Source organism: Podarcis raffonei, chromosome 1, assembly GCF_027172205.1.
Source record: "Podarcis raffonei isolate rPodRaf1 chromosome 1, rPodRaf1.pri, whole genome shotgun sequence".
Taxonomy (NCBI): Eukaryota; Metazoa; Chordata; class Lepidosauria; order Squamata; family Lacertidae; genus Podarcis; species Podarcis raffonei.
Window position 1 is genome coordinate 125,401,662 of NC_070602.1, and position 25,576 is coordinate 125,427,237.

Sequence of the window (25,576 nt, forward strand, 5' to 3'; positions counted from 1 at the left end):
TAGGATAACTTTTTAAAGCCCATCATGATTAGAGATGCCTTTTCTAAAGTCAAATCCCTGCCAGAACTTACCCCCAATTCACTGTTAGTTTTTGGGTTCTCCTTTCCAGCCTATAAAGGTAAAAGGACCCCTGACCATTAGGTTCAGTCGTGACCAACTCTGGGGTTGCGGTGCTCATCTTACTTTATTGGCTGAGGAAGCCGGCGTACAGCTTCTGGGTCATGTGGCCAGCATGACTAAGCTGCTTCAGGTGAACCAGAGCAGAAACGCCGTTTACCTTCCCACCAGAGTGGTACCTATTTATCTACTTGCACTTTGACGTGCTTTCGAACTGCTAGCTTGGCAGGAGCAGGTACTGAGCAACGGGAGCTCACCCTGTCACAGGGATTTGAACCGCCAACCTTCTGATCAGCAAGTCCTAGGCTCTGTGGTTCAACCCACAGCGCCACCCACGTCCCTTCCAGCCTGTACAAATGGATCTATTTTATACCTGCCTGCTTAGAACCTGAAGTGGTAATTACTCGTGTAATTATGCCACTTGTGACAGCAGGCAAGTTGATTAGCTTGTAAAGTAGGAATTACTGATTAGAGTTGAAGAGGGTTAGGCTAGTAGTGAAGCTCAAGTGAGAAGACCAACCTTTTCAAACTGTGTGCAGAATAATTAGAGTGGCACCACGTCTAGCATTACCGACTTTTCAACCTGATCATAATTGCTGGTTCCAATAGCAATTGCTGGATCTGTAGCAAACGGTAGGCGGTTATGTTTAACACTATGTCATGAAAAGCTTCCCCAGTTGATATATGCCTATGCTGCATAGCTGTCAACCGTCCCTTATTTGGCGGGAAAGTCCCTTATCCCAGCGCCGTGTCCCGCTGCTGTCCCTTATTGATGATGTCCCTTAAATTTCCCGGGTTTCAAAGGAAGCAGCTCCTCTCCCTCCCTCTCTGCTGGCCAGGGAGGAGGGAGGCTCCAACTGTGTTGCTTGGCTGTGTTGCTCACCCAATAAGGAGTCTAAGAACGACTGGGGGGTGGAGCTTGCATGCCTTGTGCCGATCAAATTGGCCGCGTTGCCTGGGGACTCGCCTTTGCTCAGCGCTTCCCAGCGGAGAGGTGACGGTGGTTTTCCTTGCTGCATCCCCTTTGCTGGGTTGCTGCGCTGTGGGAACCACCACTTGAGGCTTCATTTGGCTGCTGGCTGGGCTTTCTGCCGTTGGCTCGGAGGGGCTCAGAAGTTGAACATACCTGTGCTCTGAAAATCCCTTATTTTGGCTGCTGATCCCTTATTTTCGAGGCTGCTGGTCCCTTATTTTCAAATCTGTAAGTTGACAGCTATGCAGTATGCTGTCAGGAGGAGGGGGACAGGATGGTGGGCCGGTTGGCATAGGGAGGATGCATTGACAGGACCACCAGATTGGCCCTGTGCTGACCTCCCAATGCCTTGCCCCTCTCACTCCTGGTAAGCAACAGTGACATTGGTGCTGAGAGGACAGGTAAGGGTCACTGCCCCTCCTCACTGGACGCTCCTGAACTCATGACTTCAGGAGGGCTTTCTATTCTTAGCATTTAGCATCTAACCAAGGCATAGACAATCTCAGCCCTCCAGATGTTTTGGGACTACAATCCCATCATCCCTGACCACTGGTCCTGTTAGCTAGGGATGATGGGAGTTGTAGTCCCAAAACATCTGGAGGGCCGAGTTTGCCTATGCCTGATCTAACCTTTTTACCTGCCTGCTTAGAAGCTGAATACAGTCATACTTCTAGTTAATGTGCTTCTGGTTGAGCGCTTTCGGGTTGCGCTCCGCGGCAACCCGGAAGCAACGGAGCGTGTTACTTCCGGGTTTTGCCGCTCGTGCATGCGCAAACACTCAAAATGACGTCGCGCGCATGCGTGGAAGCGGCGAAATGCGACCTGTGCACGCACAGGCGCATCTTATGTTCCGTTCGGGATGCAAACAGGGCTCCGGAACAGATCCCATTCGTATCCCAAGGTACCACTGTAAAGTGGTCATTTCTTGTGTTGTGTCACTTGCAATGCATGGAAATTGATTGCCTCGCAGCGTACTGATGAGTCTAAAATATCAAGGCTGAAAGATGCAAAGTATAATATGGAATATGCAGAAAAACAATATATCGGTTGGCATCAAGAAACCAAGTGAACAACTTAAGCATTCAAATTAAATTATCTCTTAATTGAAGTCCATCAGAGATGTGGCAAAGCAGCATTGAAAGCATTCCTAACAACTGACAGCATTTTAAAACTGTCCAAGTATGCATGTGACTGTGAGCCATGTGATCCACAAGAATCAGTTCAGTTAAGAACAAGTTAGAGAACCTTCTGTCTGTTAAGTATAGTGTTTTAATTCGCTGAAATGGTAAATGCTTGTGGGCATTACCATGTACTTAAATTCGATTGGTTGGTAACTAAATTCTAGAGAGTTCTCTAGTAGTTCTCATGTGATTGGCTAATGTTGGTCACATGGGACATATCTAGTGAAGGAGAGACTCCATTTTATGAAGTAATAATAATAATAATAATAATAATAATAATAATAGTCCACCCATAATAATACCCCAACCTCAGAAAGCGGTTTACATATTATTATTAAAACAATAAGCATCAATTTAAAAAACAAGTTACAATAAAATGGAAAAGACAGCTTATTTATTTAGAAGCAGCTGTTACCGCTTCTTCTCATTCCTCTCAGGGCAAGATGGTTCTGCAGAAGCCCTTATAGTAGTGTTGCCATATTGGATTTTAAAAGCATTAAAAAACAACAACACCTCACCCTACTTGCCATACAACCGGCTTTTACCGGACATTTTGCTGACCAATTCCTGGACAATAGTTTCCTGTGATGGCAGACAGATGGTGGCAATCCCCAAAGCTTCTCTTCCATCTACAGTGGTACCTCAGGTTACATACGCTTCAGGTTACATACGCTTCAGGTTACATACGCTTCAGGTTACAGACTCCGCTAACCCAGAAATATTACCTCAGGTTAAGAACTTTGCTTCAGGATGAGAACAGAAATCGTGCTCCAGTGGTGCGGCGGCAGCAGGAGGCCCCATTAGCTAAAGTGGTGCTTCAGATTAAGAACAGTTTCAGGTTAAGAACAGACCTCCGGAATGAATTAAGTACTTAACCCGAGGTACCACTGTATTCACTAAATGTGGAAGACTTATTGGCAACTCCAGACAAGGCTGAGGAAGATTCTTTTCTTCTTTTCTTGTTGAGAGCTTGGCCAGCCACTGTTGCCAGTGTTGTGTAGATCAGGATAGTCAATGTGTTGTCCTCCAGATGTCTGGTATAAGCCAGGTTCATATGTTCAGCTGAGAAAGACTTTCTAGGCCAAAAGGTGGGGAAAAGGACTAGTCTGCATGTGCTGGCCCATTCTAACTCTGCATTTCTCACCTGGTTACCAATCACATATCCACTATATGGTTTCTACACTGAGGATGCTTTAGGGCAGGGGTGCCCAAACTTTTTTCAAAGAGGGCCAGATTTGATGAAGTGAAGATGTGTGGGGGCCGACCACAGTTGCTGAGATTATTTTTTTTACGATTTTACTCCAAAGTTGTTGACCTTTTTAAAGGATTGAAGTTGTTGAACTTTTTTAGGGTTAAAATTGCTGAGCTTTTTTACAATTTTACCCCACAGTTGTTGGTCTTTTTTTTTTTAAGGATTTAACTTGTTGAGCTTCTTTTGGGATTTGACCACAATAAATAGACTGCCACAGGGGCCGGATAAAAACGGCCGGGGGGGGGGGCAGATTAGGCCCCCAAATCAGACTTTGGACATGTCTGCTTTAGGGGGTTGGGCTAGGGATTACGGAAGTTGGAGTCCAATCACAACTGAAGGACCACAGGCTCCTAGTCCTTGAGCAAGGAAAACAAGTATTATTGTTGTTGTTGTTGGTTATTTCAATTTACATACTGCCCTTTATCGAAAGATCTCAGGGCAATGTACAACAATAGACACATTACAAAACACCAGTGATAGAAACATAATAAAAACATGGCAGAAACACGCATGCTGACAAACAGCCTAATAGTAAAACAGTCATAATAATAACAACAGTTCTCCTCTACTAATGGATTTACTAATGGATCTGTTAATCAGAAGGCTTTTCGTATTTGTTTAAACCTGGACGCATTACATGGAATTAAGATACTTTCCCCTCATAAAAGGCAACTAGTAATTCAGATTAGAATTCTTACAGCACCAAAGCCTGTTCCTCTGCTCTTTCTTTCACCTGTTCCACTTGATTCCATCCCTTAGTTTTATGTCAAACAAATTCTTAAAGTATTGCAATGCATGGGATATGTTTTCCCTGGCTTTTGTTCCTTATTTTTCCTGTTGACCTTGGCTAAGAATATATCCAGACATTCTAGCCTTTTACAGTGGTGCCTCGCAAGACGAAATTAATTCGTTCCGCGAGTTTTTTCTTCTTGCGAGTTTTTTGTCTTGCGAAGCGCGGTTTCCCATAGGAATGCATTGAAAATCAATTAATGCGTTCCTATGGAGACCGCTTGCCAGGCTGGCGGTGCGGAGAAGGGCTTTTCTCCCCACCGCAAGCCTTCAGGACAGGTACAGGAACAGAGGGGAAGGCGCGCAGCGCTTCTCCTCTGTTCCCGGGGCTGGTGGCGGGAGGAGGTCTCTCCGCCCCACCGCCAGCCTTCGGAGGAGGTCCGAGGACAGTGGGGAAGACGCGCTGCTCTTCCCCGCTGTCCCGGAGATTTCCCTATGGGCTTTCGTCTTGCGAAGGAAGCCCATAGGGAAATTCGTTTTGCGAAGCGCCTCCAAAATGGAAAACCCTTTCGTCTAGCGGGTTTTCCGTCTTGCGAGGCGTTCGTCTTGCGGGGCACCACTGTATTTGGACCTGTTGTGAGAAGCTCCTTTCGGCACGTCTGAAATGGTCTTCCTCAAACCAGACAGAACTCACTAGCTAGCAGAACTTGGTTTTTTTTTATGTTTATCGGGAACAAGCAGTTCAAGGCAGTGAATGTCCTGCATGTTAAGCAGTGTTTGGAGGCAATGATAAATATTAGACTTATATGAAACATTCCTAGCATTCTTCCATTGCTCGTGGTGAATGGATATTAATGGCATTTGCTTAGTGTTTTAAGTAAAGCTAGCAAAGAAGGATGCTAAAATTTGGTTTGGGGGAAGAAATCAATATTGGCCCAAGAAGTATTTTTTAAAAACAAACAAACATAGATTTCGTTTTATGGAATACTTTACAGCCTGAAAATTTATTTCCACACGTTGTCTCATATGCTCACTGCACTGGGAATTTAACTCTTGGTCTCAAGGCTGTTTAGCCCTGCCATCATAACATTTAATTTCAGGGAGGTTTTTGGAATGAGTCTACTGGAAGAAAACATATGGTAAGCATTGCACTGCAATTGAAAACCCATGTGGATTTTTACAGAAAAGATTCTGACCCTGTATCTAAATGGTAAAATGGTATCTAAATAGCATAAGATATCATTTCTTGAAAAGTTAAGAGAATTTTCAACGCCAGCATGACAGTATTCCATGTATATTCCTCCACAGGAATCACTCTAAATCTGTGAACTATTAGAACGCTCTGGAATGTTTTGTGCAAATTTTCAGCACATGACATAAATATAGAATCAGCTATTTTAAATTCAGGAACAGCGCAGCCATGTTTATCTTGTTGCAGCAAAACCCACAAAGGGCCCTGTGGCACCTTGAAGGCAAATTATACATCATAATAAATATGTTAGCCATTTAATGTTCCAGACTTTATTATATTTCACCCAACTGCACTAGTTTCCTTGTTATCCCCCACCCCTTCAGCAGTAAGGTAAAGGTAAAGGGACCCCTGACCATTAGGTCCAGGTGTGACCGACTCTGGGGTTGCGGCACTCATCTCACTTTATTGGCCAAGGGAGGCGGTGTACAGCTTCCGGGTCATGTGGCCAGCATGACTAAGCCACTTCTGGCGAACCAGAGCAGCACACGGAAACGCCTTTACCTTCCCGCCGGAGCGGTACCTATTTATCTACTTGCACTTTGACGTGCTTTTGAACTGCTAGGTTGGCAGGAGCAGGGACTGAGCAACGGGAGCTCACCCCGTCGTGGGGATTCGAACCGCCGACCTTCTGATCGGCAAGTCCTAGGCTCTGTGGTTTAACCCACAGCGCTACCTGCGTCCCCCCCAATTATTAGTGGGGCCCAAAAGAACTGGGCCCCCAGGAGTTGGTGCCCCTGACTAGAGGATAGATCTAGTTACACACCTGTAGTTAACAACATCACCTTCTTTTTCAGAGGACACATGCCTCTAATAACCAGGTACAGAATGTCTGCCTCCATCATGCTTTGCTTATGAGATTGGCAGTGGTATCTAGTGGTATCTTCCCAGGCTGAGAGGGGAAAATGGTGAAAACAGGTCATTTATTGGGATAGTGTGATTTTTGCAACTGCTGTTAAAGTTGCAAAACAATGGAGCACGGGATGGAGCAATGGAGAATTTCTGAAACTCCAATGGGATATTAGCTCTGCCCAAGGCATGATGGAGAACAGCTACAACTGGGAAAAGATAGACATAATATTCTACAAGGACAGAGAGAAACAACACGGACAGAATAATTGCCACACACAGGAAGAACAAGGATATAGTTTGAACGCTTCACCTGTAGATTGATGTGTCAATACGAATGGAAGTTGTTAATACAGTGGTACCTCGGATTACATACACTTCAGGTTACATATGCTTCAGGTTACAGACTCCGCTAACCCAGAAATAGTGCTTCAGGTTAAGAACTTTGCTTCAGGATGAGAACAGAAATTGTGCTCCATTGGCATGGCGGCAGCAGGAGGCCCCATTAGCTAAAGTGGTGCTTCAGGTTAAGAACAGTTTCAGGTTAAGAACAAACCTCCGGAATGAATTAAGTACTTAACTTGAGGTACCACTGTACTGCGGTTGTTGTATAAGGAATTGTTCTTTTGACTGGAGTGCAAATGAAATTAATAAGATCTTGGAACACAGAAATAAAGTAAATAATCAAACCATCAATTCTAGCACTTGGGGGGCCACCTAAATTATATAATTTGGTATCTGAATGATTGGCATTAGTATTATAATTTGGCATTGTTATAATGAGGCTACTATTGGATTATTGTAATTGAAAACTAATCTACTGGATCAGTGCTGGAGACTGACTGCTGAGCTAGATGAGCAAGATTTTTGTTTAACACTCATACACGGATTCTGTAAGTATGCCAAGCTGCAGGGAGTCTAAGTACAGAGGAATTGACAAGGAAAGCCATCCTGCTACACAAGCAATCCATCTACTAATGCATGAAGTATTGTGTTTGGGCCTTAGACCACTGTATTCCAATCCCTGCTTAGCTATAGATTCACTGAGTATCCTGTTGTCTCATAGTTTTGCTGCTCCTGTGCAAAATCACACCAATAAGAACTCCTCTCTAAATAATAACATTTGTACATTAGAAGTATGAGGCAAACAAAAGATACTAAAAGTCAAACCTGCAGAGCCCAATAAAAGGATGTTCTTCAAAAATTAAGCCTCAGCATACTGCCAATTCAGCCCTACTTATAATTCAATGTTCTTTGTACAGCTGTTATTTTGTACAGCAACAAGCCGCATGGTTTTCCTGTTACTGAAAAGTAAGAATGCCTGTTTCTACAAGTGTCTTAGTAGTATCTTAGTAGAGAGTTATTTTGGTTTTCAATACAATCATAAATCCAAGATCATCTGTCACTGTGATTACCATGAACTGAACTTGTGTTGTGGGCAGAGTTCAACTTGGATCAAAGAAGTGCTTGGTTTGAAGTATGAAGTTCTCCAGTTGGCCTTCAGAAATGTATATGTAAAATCAACCTCTCAGTAGCCTAGTTTACACATAATGCTAAGCCATGATTTATTAAACTAGGGCCTATTAAATCACATCTTAGTATTATGTGTGAATCCTGTCAAAGAGCTTAACTATGGTTTGTTCAAGTGATACTTTGTTTCTGTCTTATGAACCTTGGTTTGTCTTAACTATGACTTGGTGTTACATGTAAAGCCAGTACTCTTCCTGAACCGTAGTTTGATCATCCCACCCCATGAAATTACAAAGGTACAATACAAGAGCAGTTAGAAAACAAACAACAATTTGAGAAATTAAGCTGCGGGTTTCTTTTTAATGGTCGATAGGAAAACTCATGGTTTGATAAACAAACCATGGCTTAGAGCTTTGTGTGAATGAGCCCAGAATTGTGAAGATAAAATGTACCCCCCTCCCAGCTCCTTGGAGGAAGGTTGAGATTACCAATATGAAAAGTGCTGATTTTCTCAATTTTGTTAGAAAGCCCGGAGAACACCATTTATACCAAATCAGCAAAGTTGTTCCATAGAAAGTAAGATGACTTACCCTTATCTCCTTCCTGTCCTCTGTGCTTTGGATTGCCTTTAGCGGGTTTGCTTAGAGATAACAACTTGACAGATGTTAAATGCTAGAGTAAAAATCAATGACCATTCCAAACAAATTGCAAGCGCATCAAATGGTCCGCTGTCAGCTTTAGGGGTCAGCTCCATGTCAAGAAGGCCTGCACAAGTCAATTCTACAAACCTCGCATGTAAACACCGCTTTCAATGCAGGGTCACAGAACTCATTTCGACACAAAGACCCTGACATTTGTTTCAGTGGCTACGTACTGGAAAAACCATAATTGTGTGGTTAGGGAGGGAAATAAAACACCACATTCAGAGAATGACCTCGTATTATTATGTACAAAATCTTTAAGTAGCATGGCAATGACAGTTTTTCTTATTTCCTGATTCTGCAGAGACATCAGCCATGAGTGTCCTTGAATTACTGTCTTCACAGGCAGAGGGACTCCCTTTCTCCTCCAGATGAAGTCTAGACCAGGGGTCAGCAATCTTTTTCAGCAGGGGGCTGGTCCACTGTCCCTCAAACCTTGGGAGGGGGGACGGACTATATTTTTTGGGGGGAGGGAATGATGCAAGAGCACCCCCATCCCCGGTGGCTGCTTACCCGTGTCTTCTGAGTGGCAGGGGCTGGCGGGGGTGGTGGTGGAGCGATGATGAGCGGCGTACGAAAGGGCTCTGGAGAGGGGCTGCTTAAAATGGCGGCCCTCAAGTGCTGTTGCTGACACTAAGAAAGCCCAGCCCCCTTCCTCCTCTAGGCAGGGCGGGGAGAAGCCAGGAGGAGGGAGGGAGGAGGCGCCGCCACCACTGCCATGTGAGGGAGAGGGAAAGAATGCGCACACTGGTGATCCACACGGCTATTCCTGGACCGTCCACGGGCCGGATCCAGAAGGCAATTGGGCCTGATCTGGCCCGTGGACCTTAGTTTGCTGACCCATGGTCTAGGCTGCTTGTGTAGGCCGGGGTGGAGAACGTGGAAGAAGAAGAAGAAGAAGAAGAAGAAGAAGAAGAAGAAGAAGAAGAAGAAGAATATTGAGGGGGGCAAAGCCCCTTCTGCCCCCTATAGTTGACGCCCCTGGACGCTGTTGTCTCTATTCTTATCTAAAAGCTGTTTCCATGTTCCAGGAATAAGCCCTTTGGGGACAATAGTGGCTGGAGGAATTGTGTTTGGTGCTTGGCGAACCTCTTCTCTTTGCAGTCTGCAACATTATTCCTGACACTGATCTGTACCATGGTAGATGATCATCCTGGTTCTGCAGCTCCACCCCCATTCGCAGCCACTGAGAGAAGGATCCCTGGGGCATGTCAAAGAAGAGATGTCCTCTAACTACATCTTTCCACACCTCACAACTTCCTGAGCAATCAGGACGAGCCCACATCAGTTTTTTGTTTGTTTGTTTTGCTTAGTGAACAAAATAAAGGTCCAAGAATAAGCCCTCCAGGAACAAGAGATGGCTGGGAGAACTGAGTGCGCTATTCTTGCCAAAGGACAGGCTGTTGTCTGTCTGGTAGTGTGTTGGCCGAGGAACAGCTTTTGCCAAATTAATAGGAACACAGCATAGGTTGTTATGGATAAATGCTGTCTAGATGTGGCTCTGCTTATGTTTCTGTGACCTCTGCTGACGTTGGAGGTCTCCTGCCGTTCCTTTGTTGCTGCCTGTTTAGTGGCATGTAGCTGCTTGGTAACCAGATTTGAAAAGAGAGAGAGAGAGAAAGAAAACCCGAACCCCTTGCCTGGATCAAGTAAATTCATATCGATTGATCTTGGGGAACAACAGGCTCTGATTGGTTGTCAGTTTGGAGTTGATGGTCAGAGGGGAGAAATAAGGAGTTAGGAAAGACATTTAAAAGGGGATGGCTGGAGATTGCTGGTGTGGACTGTTTTTTTTCCCCCTCCCCCACAACAATCACTCTGTGAGGTGAGTGGGGCTGAGAGACTTCAGAGAAGTGTGACTGGCCCAAGGTCACCCAGCAGCTGCATGTGGAGGAGTGGAGACGCGAACCCGGTTCCCCAGATTACGAGACTACCGCTCTTAACCACTACACCACACTGGCTCTCTCTGGTGTGGACTGTTGACATCCATCTGTCTTGGGAGGCAACGGAGAAGTGGACCTTTCAGGGTGAAGTCAAACCATTGGGGAGTTACAGCTCCTGCTGTGGCTGTAGAGACCGATACAAGAGAGACATGTTTTGTTGCAGCTGGGGCAGATGAAGCCATCTGGTTGTGCTGCTGCAGATACACCATGGCATTTCTTCTCTCTGTGCTCCTCCCAGTGGTCATTCCTCTTTTGGTTACTGCTGTGGATACATGACCTGACAGTCTGTCTCCAGGCGCTGCAGTCATCTGCAAGGGATTTCCACATGGCAGGAGCTGATGCTGGCCAATGAAGCCACGCCATGCTCAGCCCTGTGCTTGGCCTCCTCTGCCCCCTGCTTTTGTTAACATTGCCCCTCCCAAATTATTAGGTAAAGGTAAAGAGACCCCTGACCATTAGGTCCAATCGGGACCGACTCTCGGGTTGCGGCGCTCATCTCGCTTTATTGGCCAAGGGAGCCAGTGTACAGCTTCCGGGTCATGTGGCCAGCATGACTAAGCCGCTTCTGGCGAACCAGAGCAGCGCACAGAAACGCCGTTTACCTTCCCGCCGGAGTGGTACCTATTTATCTACTTGCACTTTGACGTGCTTTGCAACTGCTAGGTTGGCAGGAGCTGGGACCGAGCAACGGGAGCTGACCCCGTTGCGGGGATTCGAACCGCCGACCTTCTGATCAGCAAGTCCAAGGCTCTGTGGTTTTAACCCACAGTGCCACCCGCGTCCCAGAAGTATAGGAAGGACCAAAAGGAGAGGGAGATGCTCTCTTACATCAACAGCACACAAGCGGGAGAAGTAAACATGTTGCTGTGTAGCACCTTTATATTATAGAAGCTCCCCTCTCAGTCCATGAGGCCAAATCACTCAAGTGCTCAATAGATCTCCTGCTCTATGTGAAAAGTGAGTGTGATCTCCTTTATCTTCTCCTGTGTTCAAGAGACACTAGAATCAGCACTGGGTGTTGGTTGCAGAATGGCGTAAACAAACACATTGGGGGACATCAATGCCATGGAAGTGGCACTTTCACCCTGCCTTACAAACACGACAGCCTATAAGGAGGACGATATAAATTGTTACTGTTCACATGGTGCATCGTCGTATACAGCCTTTGGCAGTGTGACATGGGAAGAAGGGACAGGATCCTGTCTGAAGAAACGTGCAGTCCAAGTTGCCATGGTTCAATAACTAACCGATGTTGGGGTAGAGGGATAAGAAAGGTTAGATGTTTCTTTATTTTTAGGTAGTGCTTTTTTCTGGGGGGGGGGGGGGTACGCAGGGGTATGTTGTTGTTGTTTAGTCGTTTAGTCGTGTCCGACTCTTCATGACCCCCTGGACCAGAGCACGCCAGGCACTCCTGTCTTCTACTGCCTCCCGCAGTTTGGTCAGGCTCATGTTTGTAGCTTCGAGAACACTATCCAACCATCTCGTCCTCTGTCGTCCCCTTCTCCTTGTGCCCTCCATCTTTCCCAACATCAGGGTCTTTTCCAGGGAGTCTTCTCTTCTCATGAGGTGGCCAAAGTATTGGAGCCTCATGTTCAGGATCTGTCCTTCCAGTGAGCACTCAGGGCTGATTTCCTTAAGAATGGATAGGTTTGATCTTCTTGCAGTCTGTGGGACTCTCAAGAGTCTCCTCCAGCACCGTAATTCAAAAGCATCAATTCTTCGACGATCAGTCTTCTTTATGGTCCAGCTTTCACTTCTATACATCACTACTGGGAAAACCATAGCTTTAACTATACGGACCTTTGTTGGCAAGGTGATGTCTCTGCTTTTTAAGATGCTGTCTAGGTTTGTCACTGCTTTTCTCCCAAGAAGCAGGCGTCTTTTAATTTCGTGGCTGCTGTCATCATCTGCAGTGATCATGGAGCCCAAGAAAGTAAAATCTCTCACTGCCTCCGTTTCTTCCCCTTCTATTTGCCAGGAGGTGATGGGACCAGTGGCCATGATCTTCGTTTTTTTGATGTTGAGCTTCAGACCATATTTTGCGTATGCATACCCCTAAATATTTTGCTCATCTAAATTTGGCCTCATTGAGGGCAGTATTTCAATATGAGTAGGAAAATGAGAGTACCCCTAAACATTAAAAAAACACTGTTTTTAGGTGTTTGGGGAATTCTTCAACACATTCAGTGGTTATCTTTCCTAAACAGAGCTTTGTTTTACAGCCCCAGTTCTGAGAACCAGTGAGGGTGGCATCCTTCAGGACTATTCCTTACCTCCCTGAGCATGGATAGGAGCTAATGGAGATGGATGTGAGCTACTTAGGTTCAGCTTGCTCCGACGATGACGAACATTGGATAATGTGATTCTGCAAAGCAGCCCCTTTTAAAAGGACAGGAGTAAATGATGACTTGCCTCCTTGTTCTGCACACATAGCAGGAAGCGCCCCAGACCTTTCAGTGTGCTGATGGACATTAGAGGAGCGAAACCCCTACAAATCCTGTCAAACAGAAAGGGGCTTCTGCTGACATAGCAAACCTGAACATCAAATACTTAATCTATGAGCACTTTATGAGACAAGGTGTTAGTAAGCATTTGGAATCACAGCTCTCTACATCATCTTAACCAGTAGCCAAGACAACAAGTAGCAAGCGCTATAAAAATAGCCAACTTAACAAACCTTAGCATGGTCCATTAGGGTTATGACGCATTGTATATGAATTTGAATCAACCACCATCTAAATACTGTACACTGAGTGGAACTGATGCAAGATCAATACAGATCTAAAGACTAGAGGATGCCGATTTAGAAAATTGGTCGAATTTGAAGCTTTCCTTGTTGGGTCGAATTGCAGCTATAAAGATGAATGTATTGCCTAAAATGTTGTTTTTGTTTCAAACTTTGCAAATTTTGGACAAAATGGATTGTTTCAAGAAGTGGCAGAAAGACATTTCTAAATTTGTCTGGCAGGGCAAGAAGCCTAGAATAAAATTTAAGATATTAACTGATGTAAAGGAAAGAGGTGGATTTGCCCTGCCAGACTTCAAACTTTACTATGAATCAGCAGCATTTTGCTGGTTGAAAGACTGGCTGCTTCTTGAGAACACAGACATTTTGGATCTTGAAGGTTTTAACAATGTTTTTAGGTGGCATGCATATTTGTGGTACGACAAGGTGAAAGCACACAAAGCTTTTAAAAATCATATTGTCGGGAGAGCACTGTTTAATGTTTGGACTAGATATAAAGATCTATTGGAAAATAAAACTCCAAGGTGGTTGTCACCAATGGAGGCTAAGGCTCAGAGAAAACTTAATATGGAGGCCAAATGGCCAAAATACTGGGAAATTTTGGAACAAGAAGGGGACAGACTGAAATTGCAGAGTTTTGAGAAATTGAAAGATAAAGTGCGAGATTGGCTTCATTATTACCAGATAATGGAGGTTTATAATTTGGACAAGAAAGTTGGTTTCCAGGTGGAAAAATCTAAATTGGAAACAGAATTGCTAGAATCCAAAACTAAGACTTTGTCAAAAATGTATAACTTGCTGCTGAAATGGAATACTCAGGATGAGACGGTTAAATCTGTAATGATTAAATGGGCACAAGACGTTGGACATAATATCATGTTTGCTGACTGGGAACAGTTGTGGACCACCGGGATTAAATTTACGGCATGTAATACCTTAAGAGAAAATATTATGAAAATGATATACAGGTGGTACATGACCCCAGTCAAGCTTGCAAAAATCTATCATTTGCCTGACAACAAATGTTGGAAATGTAAGGAAAATGAAGGCACATTCTTTCACCTTTGGTGGACGTGTCCCAGGATTAAGGCTTTCTGGGAAATGATATATAATGAATTGAAAAAGGTATTTAAATATACTTTCTTGAAGAAACCAGAGGCCTTTCTCTTGGGTATGTCTGGCCAAGTGGTGACAAAGAAGGACAGAACTTTTTTTATGTATGCTACAACAGCAGCAAGAATACTTATCGCAAAGTATTGGAAGACGCAAGATCTACCCACTCTGGAAGAATGGCAGATGAAACTGATTGACTGTATGGGATTGGCAGAAATGACGAGCAGAATCCGTGACCAGGGAGAAGAGTCGGCAGAAGAAGATTGGAAAAAATTTAAGGATTATTTACAGAAATATTGCAAAATTAAGGAAAGTTAAATGGTGTTGGATTGAAACTGAGTGGTTTCTAGCTGTAATGATATAAAGGAATATAGATGGGAAAAAAGGGTTTGAAAAATAAGGTAATGTTATAAGCTGTAATGCTTTAAATGAAGGATTTGCTGAACAAATAACCTTAATTGGGATACAAGGAGGAGAAGTATGAGGAGGTCTGAGAAATTTGTTATTTAAAAGTATGATTTATGAATTTTTTGTTTTTTTAATGTTTTTGTTTGTTCTGTTTTTTGTTTGTTTGTTTGTTTAAAAAATTGGAAAATTTAATAAATATTCTTAAAAAAAAGAAAAGAAACCCAAACTATTAAAGGGATCACAACTATAAAAAAAAAGAGGATGCCTGAGCTCAGGATGTTTCAATTAAGATGGTATAATAATAATAATAATAATAATAATAATAATAATAATAATAATATATTATTTATACCCCAGCCACTCTGGGCTGCTCCCAATCAAATGTTAAACATAGTACAGCATTAAATATTTAAAACTTCCCTGAACAGGGCTGCCTTCAAATGTCTTTTAAAGATAGGATAGCTGCTTATTTCCTTCACATCTGAAGGGAGGGTGTCCCACAGGGTGGGCGCCACCACTGAGAAGGCCCTCTGTCTGGTTCGCTGTAACCTCACTTCTCGCAATGAGGGAACCGCCAGAAGGCCCTCGGCGCTGGATCTCAGTGTCCGGGCTGAATGATGGGGGTGGAGACACTCCTTCAGGTATACAGGACCGAGGCCGTTTAGGGCTTTAAAGGTCAGCACCAACACTTTGAAGTGTGCTCGGAAATGTACTGGGAGCCAATGCAGATCTCTCAGGACCGGTGTTATGTGGTCGCGGCGGCCACTCCCAGCCACCAGTCTAGCTGCCGCATTCTGGATTAGTTGCAGTTTCCGGGTCACCTTCAAAGGTACCCCCATGTAGAGCGCATTGCAGTAGTCCAAGCGGGAGATAACTAGAGCACGCACCACTCTGGCGTGTGTGTCTGTGCATGCATGCGCTCAAAACACACAAGTGTAGCATAAGCGTAGCCCTTTTTTGTGACGGCAAAGTGTTCAAGAACAGACTTGAGCATGGAAAAACAATTACAGTGGGTGCCGCACGCAAAGAAAGCAGGAACGGGAACTGCTGAAATAGGCAGGGTGTTGTGAATGAAAGCATTTTTTAAAAAAATCATAGTAAGTGATCATAAATTCCTGCACAAATACTTTCTCAAACCACAAGAGACAATGCAACAGTGTGGGAGGAAGCCATAACCGCTGCAGATCCTATTTAAGTTTCTCTAGCAGAAATGAATGGAGAGAACAGGGGGGAAACTGCTTAGAACAGTTCCTAGGGTACTGCAAGTAAAGTGATTGCTTTAGCAGTGAAGGAAGAGGCTGGAAGACAGAAAAACACAATGTCTAAATTCATTATCCAAAGCAGTGACTCTTGGGGTGTGTGGTCTGTTTGGAAATCTGTACTAGTGTGTGACTGCAGTAGGATAGGAGGGAAGAATGAGATCTGATATAGTATCAAATTTTGCAGAAGTAAGGTCGTTTTTTTAAGGGACGTGGGTGGTGCTGTGGGTTAAACCACAGAGCCTAGGACTTGCTGATCAGAAGGTTGGCGGTTCGAATCCCCGCGATGGGGTGAGCTCCCGTTGCTCGGTCCCTGCACCTGCCAACCTAGCAGTTCGGAAGCACGTCAAAGTGCAAGTAGATAAATAGGTACCATTCCAGCGGGAAGGTAAACGGCGTTTCCGTGTGCTGCTCTGGTTCGCCAGAAGCGGCTTAGTCATGCTGGCCACACGACCCGGAAGCTGTACGCCGGCTCCTTTGGCCAATAAAGCGAGATGAGCGCCGCAACCCCAGAGTCGGCCACGACTGGACCTAATGGTCAGGGGTCCCTTTACCTTTACCAAGGTAGTTTTTGCCTTCAAACATATATGCATTTTAGGCTTTTTGAATTATGGAAGCAGAATAGTTATTTAACTATAACCCACAGTTTGCATAGACCTGGATTCTTAAAGTGCAATGAGTTTCTATGTATTAGACAGGGGTGAGCCACCAAGGGTGGCCCTCAGCCGCACTTTACAAGGCCCTCTGCAAGTGATGGTAAATTCAGACCTCTGTTGAGAGCAATCTGTCTCTGATGTCCCCCTCGTATTTATTTTTAGATTACAGTGGTACCTTGGTTCTCAAACTTAATCTGTTCCGGAAGTCCCTTCCAAAACCAAAGCATTCCAAAACCAAGGTGCGCTTTTCAAGAGAAAGTAATGCAGATTGGATCAAACTTTTCCAGACTTTTAAAAACAACCCCTAAAACAGCAATTTAACATTAATTTTACTATCTAATGAGACCATTGATCCATAAAATGAAAGCAATAAACAATGTACTGCAGTCACACAATCAATCAATCAATCAGTAGCTGAACTGGGTTCCACACCGTCACAAAAACAAGACAAAAAAGAGCCGCAAAAACACAAATGCAAAAGAAATAGCAAAAACAGACAGACCTCAGCATAACACTCAAAATGGAAGCATAACACTCAAAACAGAAGCGTAACACTCAAAACATTTGCAAATCGGAACACTTACTTCTGGGTTTGCAGTGTTTGGGTTCTAAGTTGTTTGAATATCAAGGTGTTTGAGAACCAAGGTACCACTGTACAGTGGTACCTCAGGTTACATACGCTTCAGGTTACAGACTCCGCTAACCCAGAAATAGTGCTTTAGGTTAAGAATTTTGCTTCAGGATGAGAACAGAAATTGTGTTGTGGCGGCGCAGCAGCAGCAGGAGGCCCCATTATCTAAGTGGTGCTTCAGGTTAAGAACAGTTTCAGGTTAAGTACGGACCTCCGGAACGAATTAAGTACTTAGCCTGAGGTACCACTGTATAAGCAATTTGGGGCAAGGACTCGTCATTGCACACTTTGTCCAAGGGTTGTGGATTGTTTGTTATCCATTTATTCTATGATATTATTTATCCATGTATATAGATAACACTATGTCAATTAATACCAACGTATTGCTAGGACGTGGGTGGCGCTGTGGGTAAAAGCCTCAGCGCCTAGGGCTTGCCGATTGAAAGGTCGGCGGTTCGAATCCCCGCGACGGGGTGCGCTCCCGTTGCTCGGTCCCAGCGCCTGCCAACCTAGCAGTTCGAAAGCACGTCAAAGTGCAAGTAGGTAAATAGGTACTGCTCCAGCGGGAAGGTAAACGGCGTTCCGTGTGCTGCGCTGGCTCGCCAGATGCAGCTTTGTCACGCTGGCCACGTGACCCGGAAGTGTCTCCGGACAGCGCTGGCCCCTGGCCTCTTAAGTGAGATGGGCGCACAACCCCAGAGTCTGTCAAGACTGGCCCGTACGGGCAGGGGTACCTTTACCTTTACCTTTACCTATTGCTAGGAGAGCACAAGGTGTGACTGGTATCCCGTCATACATTTAGGCTGAGGAACGTGAAAGCAAACTGACAGGATACCAGTCTAGGTGAGCTATAGACATCCCTCTGCAGAGACCCGCTGGGATTCAAATCTGAAAATCCCAGGTAAGTAATTAAAGGCTTAAACCACTTTTGCTCTAGTGGTTTGGCAATGGATAGTCTAATAGAGAAATAGTGCAAAAAGGGATGCAAAGGGACATAGCACATAAAAACCCCAAATCTGAATCCATAAAAGCCTAATCTGAATACGGTGCCTTTACAGGTTGCATTTAGCCACACAGGCTTTCCCCTTTATCAGTCAAAACCTTCAAAGCACCATTTGCTAGTTTAAAGGGTGCTCGCTGGGCGCAATGTAACGCAGCGGAAAAATTCCATTAAAAACCCAACACCCTCTCCCCGCACCGACTGCCAGCCTTTCTCAGCTCCTCCAGGCAAATGTTACGCCCCTGTTTAAATGTCAGCTTCTCTTAGCTGGGTGACCCTAGAGCAACAGTACTGAATGGCAGTAAGCTTCTTGAGAGAGACAACTATCTAGAAGGACAAATTCATTGCAACAGCAATTTTAACCCAGAACAGCCTTATCTGGTAACTGTAAATAGGCTTGCCAACTCTTGGCCGAAAAGGGTCTCATGGCATTTTTGAACCACATTGCTGGAGAAATGCATTAGGAGATTCTCCCACTGACATTAGGTTGTTAGGACAACAACAACAACATTTGTACCCAGCCCACCTGACTGGGTTGCCTCAGCCACTCTGGGCAACTTCCAACATATATAAAAACATAATAAAACATTACATATTAAAAATGGGTGTACACATGGTATTGGCGCTTCATTTGACACATGATCAAAACTGACAATAGCATCCAGCCAGGACATCATTCAGCATCGCCCACTTTGGAAAACCCTGCTCTAGCTTATCCATATTCTTTCTCAGTTCGACGAGGCTTGGGAGGGTTTCAAGAGGTATTCATGGCTTCCCACCATGTTCATGTCTAAAGCTTTATCAATCATCTTTTGGAAATTGGAGAAGTCAGACAGCAGCACCCTCAGAGGTCCTGTGAACAATGCACATACGAACGTACTGCAGTGGAAAGCTTTTTCCAGTGCCTCTATCCAGGGGCGTACGAAGGGGGGTGCGGGGGGTGCAGTCTGCCCTGGGTGCCACTCATCACCACGGGGCCTGCAGCATGCACAAGCCATGCGTCTAGGTGCCCACAGGATCCGCACTGTCCGCCCGCTGCCTCCCCCCGCCAGCTGTAGGTGGTTGAGGCCCCACTGCACTCCCCATCCCAATGGGCGCCGCATCCCGTCCCATATGGGTGCCATGCGCTGCATCTCTTCCCTATGGGTGTCACGCCCCATCCCGTATGGGTGCCACCCGCCCTGTCCTTATGGGTGGCACGGCCGTGTCTTGGCCCTATGGGTGCCACGTGCCCAGTGGCACGTGGCGCGCACAGGGATGGGGACAGGACAGCACAGGACACGCTGCGGCGCCAATAGGGGCAGCACAGCACGGCACGCGAGCACCCTGTTCTGTCCTTATGGGCGCCACGTTCCCTGGGCATGCCACGCAAGAGGCTTCCTCCGCCGCTGCCTCTACAGTGGTACCTCGGGTTAAGTACTTAATTCGTTCCAGAGGTCCATTCTTAACCTGAAAATGTTCTTAACCTGAAGCACCACTTTGGCTAATGGGGCCTCCCGCTGCTGCCGCGCCACCGCTGCACGATTTCTGTTCTCATCCTGAAGCAAAGTTCTTAACCCGAGGTATTATTTCTGGGTTAGCGGAGTCTGTAACCTGAAGTGTATGTAACCTGAAGCGTATGTAACCCGAGGTACCGCTGTATCACATTTGATATCGGATTAATAGCCTGGTATATTTTGTAACAGTCCTGGAGTGCGACTTTCTGGGGGATTTTTTTCGCCATCTGATTGAAGTCCGGAAAGCAACGGAGCAGACTGTGAAGAGATTGCCTCAGCTCTGTGTCTTCCACAAAGGCCTCCACCAAGTTTAGCCTTTCCTCTGTTTTATTCTTGTCTACTAGGACTGTTTGATCCACTGGTTCACCAGCCTCTGTCCTTGAGCTGTTCTGCACTTATTTAACAGGCTGGCCAAAGACTGGGTACCTCGGACATTTTCTGGAGATCCCTGGAAAAGATTAAGGGCCCTGACAACAGAATGATCCAGTGTGACATACTAACTGAGGTCCAAGGTGGAGACTTCAAATTGCCCAAAATTATACTCATCTAAATAGTTCTAAATTAGAGGGACGCGGGTGGCGCTGTGGGTTAAACCACAGAGCCTAGGACTTGCCGATCAGAAGGTTGGCGGTTCGAATCTCGCGACGGGGTGAGCTCCCGTTGCTCGGTCCCTGCTCCTGCCAACCTAGTAGTTCGAAAGCACCCCAAAAAGTGCAAGTAGATAAATAGGTACCGCTCTGGCGGGAAGGGAAACGGCGTTTCCGTGCGCTGCTCTGGTTCGCCAGAAGCGGCTTAGTCATGCTGGCCACATGACCCAGAAGCTGTACGCCGGCTCCCTCGGCCAATAAAGCGAGATGAGCGCCGCAACCCCAGAGTCGGTCACGACTGGACCTAATGGTCAGGGGTCCCTTTACCTTTAAATAGTTCTAAATACTTAATCACTGTGGCCAAGGAAGAGATGGAGAGCTGTTGGTGCATTTTGAGTAATGCCACACTAGACACACAGTCTTTCCCTTTTTATCTCAGCAAGCAGTTGAAATCTTGAACAATGTCCTTTGTGAAACACTCGGTCTTTTTCAACTCTGCAATCAGAATCTATTCTCTTTGAACAACTTCTTCCAGCTTTTTCTTCTCTCCAGCAGCCTCGCCAATAGGTAGAATACATTCCTTAGGCCCCATCCGAATTATCAGAGCTTCAAAGTTTGAAAACTGGTCATCATCTGGGAACTCACACTCTTCCAGCTTCCTCACTAAAGTATCCACAAATCCAACAAGTTTTTGCCCACGAGCTGTGAGTACCTGAATGCCTGCAACACCAACAGAAGATGACATATCATGCTTACAAAACAGAGTATCTTCAAAATGGGCAACGTTCCCTGGAGAGCCCTTATATGCCAAATACCCCTCTCCCTCCCTGTCGGATTTGTTCCCTGCCATATTCTTATATATGTCAGCCTTATAGTGACGAAACAAAAGCAGATTCCTTAAAAAATGATTCAAAGTTCCCCTTGCTAAGTGCAGCACTTTCGAGTTTCTGGTTTCCCTGGCTCAGCATTTGAATGGTTCAAGATGTCAGCTACCAGCACCGCATCTTTGCCATGCACTGTGCAGCAGTCACCGTGCTCAAAGAGGCACACAATGGTGCCTGGCTTTGCAGAAAGTGCATGTTTGGCGCGCATGAAGCCACTCTCGGCGCCCGCCCTGTCAGGCCAGCACCCCTCACGTGAAGTTGTCAAGGAGGAGGTATCCACAAAGACCGCCATGCTGCTGGGATCTCCCACCAATGGCAGCTACCGCCCTGCTACCGCTCGCGCCTAGGAGGCTGCGCCCCAGCACTTGCCAGATGTCATGGCAATGGATGGATGGATGCACACATGGCAGGTGAGATTGAGGGACCGCTCTGGTACCAGTTTCTCTGTTCGGTGAAGTCATTAAAAGAAGATACAGTGGTACCTCGGGTTACAGACGCTTCAGGTTACAGACTCCGCTAACCCAGAAATAGTTGTTGTTGTTTAGTCGTTTAGTCATGTCCGACTCTTCGTGACCCCATGGACCAGAGCACGCCAGGCACTCCTGTCTTCCACTGCCTCCTGCAGTTTGGTCAAACTCATGCTGGTAGCTTCAAGAACACTATCTAACCATCTCGTCCTCTGTCGTCCCCTTCTCCTTGTGCCCTCCATCTTTCCCAACATCAGGGTCTTTTCCAGGGAGTCTTCTCTTCTCATGAGGTGGCCAAAGTATTGGAGTCTCAGCTTCAGGATCTGTCCTTCCAGTGAGCACTCAGGGCTGATTTCCTTCAGAATGGATAGGTTTGATCTTGCAGTCCATGGGACTCTCAAGAGTCTCCTCCAGCACCAGAATTCAAAAGCATCAATTCTTTGGCGATCAGCCTTCTTTATGGTCCAGCTCTCACTTCCATACATCCCTACTGGGAAAACCATAGCTTTAACTAGACGGACCTTTGTTAGTACCATGAGTTAAGAACTTTGCTTCAGGATGAGAACAGAAATCGTGCTCTGGCGGCAGTGGCAGGCCCCATTAGCTAAGGTGGTACCTCAGGTTAAGAACAGTTTCAGGTTAAGAGCGGACCTCCAGAACGAATTAAGTTCTTAACCCGAGGTACCACTGTACACCATTGAAAGCAACAAAACAGAAAACCTACTTGTTGTAAGACTTTCTACTGCAATCCATTTTGCCTCTGATGCTTTCCTGTTACATATGCCTATTAGGACCAGTCGCAAAATCATATTTTTTCTCCATAACGGTGGTTTATAATTAGGGTTTGCCGTGCTTTTTAAAAATAATAAAAAAGGTTCTGGTACTTGCCATGAAGTTGTTACAGTGAGTGCCACATGTTTAACATTTGTGGGGGGGGGGGAGTGCCAGTATTGAGTACCCTTGAGTAACCCCAGGAGGGGAAAAGCACCAGGACTGTGTATCTTGTTTTAATTATTCCACTACTGCTACTTTGGCAAAAACTGAATGTGGTACAGGGCTGGATGCAGCAAATAATTAGAATAATGCAGTTCTTTGGCTGAATCTATGGCCCAAGTCAATTCTTGGATGGGAGACTATAGAAAGCCCCATATAGTTCAGTGGTACCTCAGGTTAAGTACTTAATTCGTTCCGGAGGTCCGTTCTTAACCTGAAACTGTTCTTAACCTGAAGTGCCACTTTAGCTAATGGGACCTCCTGCTGCCGCCGCCGCACCGCTGGAGAACAATTTCTGTTCTCATCCTGAAGCAAAGTTCTTAACCTGAGGTAATATTTATGGATTAGCAGAATCTGTAACCTGAAGCGTATGTAACCTGATGCATATGTAACCCGAGGTATCACTGTACTGAGAAATAGGCTAATTAATGTGTGTTTAAAAAAACCAACAACCCCAAATTGTCAATAGTCCCAGCAGTCTCCATTTTATTTTTAAATGGAAAATTATAGTCGTTATGGATGCAAAATAGGCTTCAAAGTGCCGGGGGGGGGGGGAGGTCGGCTGGAAGGAGGTGAATAGCCCAAGAAGTTCCACTAGTGCTTAGAGGGTGGTATTCTGCTCATTCTACTTTCAGCTATAAAAATACCAAAAAAGTAAACAAGGAACAAATCGTTTAATTTGCAAAATTAGAGAGATCAGAGATTATCACTTTTAATTGGCAGAGATTTGGGATTCATGTTTTCATTTCCTCACTGAGTCATCCAACCATCTGCTGCAGATAAAAAGCATTAGGCTGGGTTCAACCAGAGGAGTAGCCTTCCATTTAGGAAAAACTAGCTGTTTGAATAAGTCAGCCATTGGAGTTTCAAGTTGCTGGAATAAAATAGTTGGGAGTGGCAACAAAATGTTCTAGCTGTAGAAAAACACTCCCACCTAATGTTTGCAGAAGAGAAGTGCAAAGAATAAGGCCTCTTACATATGTTTTATATAAGGGTTATTTTTTTTCCTTTTCGTTTATGCATTTTTAAAACTTATAAATACACCATACACTATTCATCATTATCTCTTATCCTCGGACTTCCCCGTCTATCTCTCCATGGCATTCTAGGTAGTCTTTTGTCGGCTGCATAATCTAATATTCCACCCATTTTCGTCTCAGATCTTCCTTTATTTGATGCTATCTGCTGCTCCTATGTTCATTCCTACTTGTAGGTTAAACCGACTATCATACCCTCTGAGATACTCTTCAAAACACTTCTACTCATTTCTTATCCGTGACTCATCCTTATTTCTTAGTTTCGCGGTCATAGTTACTAACTCTGTGTATTCTATCCATTTATTCTGCCATATTATTTCTTTCGTGGGTATCTCTTTTTCATTCCATTTTTATCACATATACATAGCTGTCAACTTACAGATTTGAAAATAAGGGACCAGCAGCCTTGAAAATAAGGGACCAGCAGCCAAAATAAGGGATTTTAGTCAACCAGTTAAAAGGGACCAGATAATTTTGAAGAGCAGCGCCAGTTTTTAGCCCTTCGTTTCCAGAGGTTGCTGCTCAAGACACCAGCCGATGAAACACTGCAATTAAATAACTACAAGCAGCAACCACTTTTCATGCAAAACAAAGTCCAAGCTACGAAGATGCTGCTGCAGTTCTGTATCTTTTCTCTTGTGCTCAATCTGCAGCTCTCAATTCCATCAGGCGGGAGGAAGGGGGGGGGAATAGCGCCCGAAGTAAACCCGCAAATCAGACTATCTATGCTAGTCTACAAAACTATGGGAGAAGCGCTTGAGGTCCTTCCCTTGTAGCCCTTGGAACACCTGCCCACGCCTCCGCCGCCTCTCTCTGAACTGCTTTCTCTATGGTTGCCCTCGCTCTCCCCTCAAGGCTCCTCATCAATTCATAGACCATGCCAGGCTGCCCATCTCATCCGGGTACTTCGGCGGCACAGCCGCAGTACGGCCTAACAGGAGCGGGAGCGGCGGTGACAGGCAGAGGGGAGGCCCCAGGCAGAGACGCTCAGTTCGGCGGCCGCGAGGAGGATGGTGGCGGAAGTGCCCGAGGCTCCCACCAGTCCCGGCGGGGAGGGGCTCCTGGGGGCCGACGTTGGTGAGAGGAGGCCGGAGGGGGGTGGGCCGGGCAGCCAAGCAACACAGTTGGAGCCTCCCTGGCTGGCAGGAAGGGAGGGAGAGGAGCGGCTTCCTTTGAAACCTCGGAAATTTAAGGGACATCATCAATAAGGGACAGCAGCGGGACACGGCACTGGGATAAGGGACTGTCCCTCCAAATAAGGGACGCTTGACAGCTATGCACATATACCATTCTAGCTGCCACAGTCACATATAAAAAGAGACTGAGGGCCTTTTTCAGGATTTGAGCGCTTGCTATCCCTAACAGAAAGGCCTCAGGTCTTTGGGGAAATGTGATCTTAAGGATCTTTTAAAATTCTGTATGAATCATCTCCCAGAATTCTATAGCATATTTACACAACCACCACATATGGATCAGGGTTCCTTCTACCTCATGGCACTTCCAACACAGATTGGACCCCTTTCTGTACATTTTCACCAGTTTGCTGGGTGTCAAGTATCACCTTTTGTAAATTTTCCTTAATAAGGTGGCAGGCAAAGTAGTTCAGTTTTCCCCCATAGTTTTCCCCACACTGACATTTCTTTATTATAACCAATATCTATAGCTCATTTAATCATTGTCGCCTTTACCAAGGATTATTTTTCCACCCTACCTGGGCAAGGTAGTGCTTCCCTTCCGCTTTCAGTTCAGAAAATGTTTGCCTGTTGTAGAACATTCATCAAGATAAAGCATGGATCACAACGGGAAATATTGCAACTTAAAAAACCAACAACACA

At 45.4% G+C, this 25,576-nt stretch overlaps 1 long non-coding RNA gene and 1 pseudogene across 1 annotated transcript in view; both read right to left on the minus strand.

Annotated features, from left to right (window-relative positions):
* LOC128399731 (uncharacterized) overlaps nucleotides 1–25,576 on the minus strand; it is a 212,623-nt gene that overhangs the window by 98,212 nt on the left and 88,835 nt on the right. The gene's annotated exons all lie outside the window — the stretch shown is intronic.
* Nucleotides 20,345–22,317, minus strand: LOC128399717 (DNA mismatch repair protein Msh2-like; annotated as a pseudogene).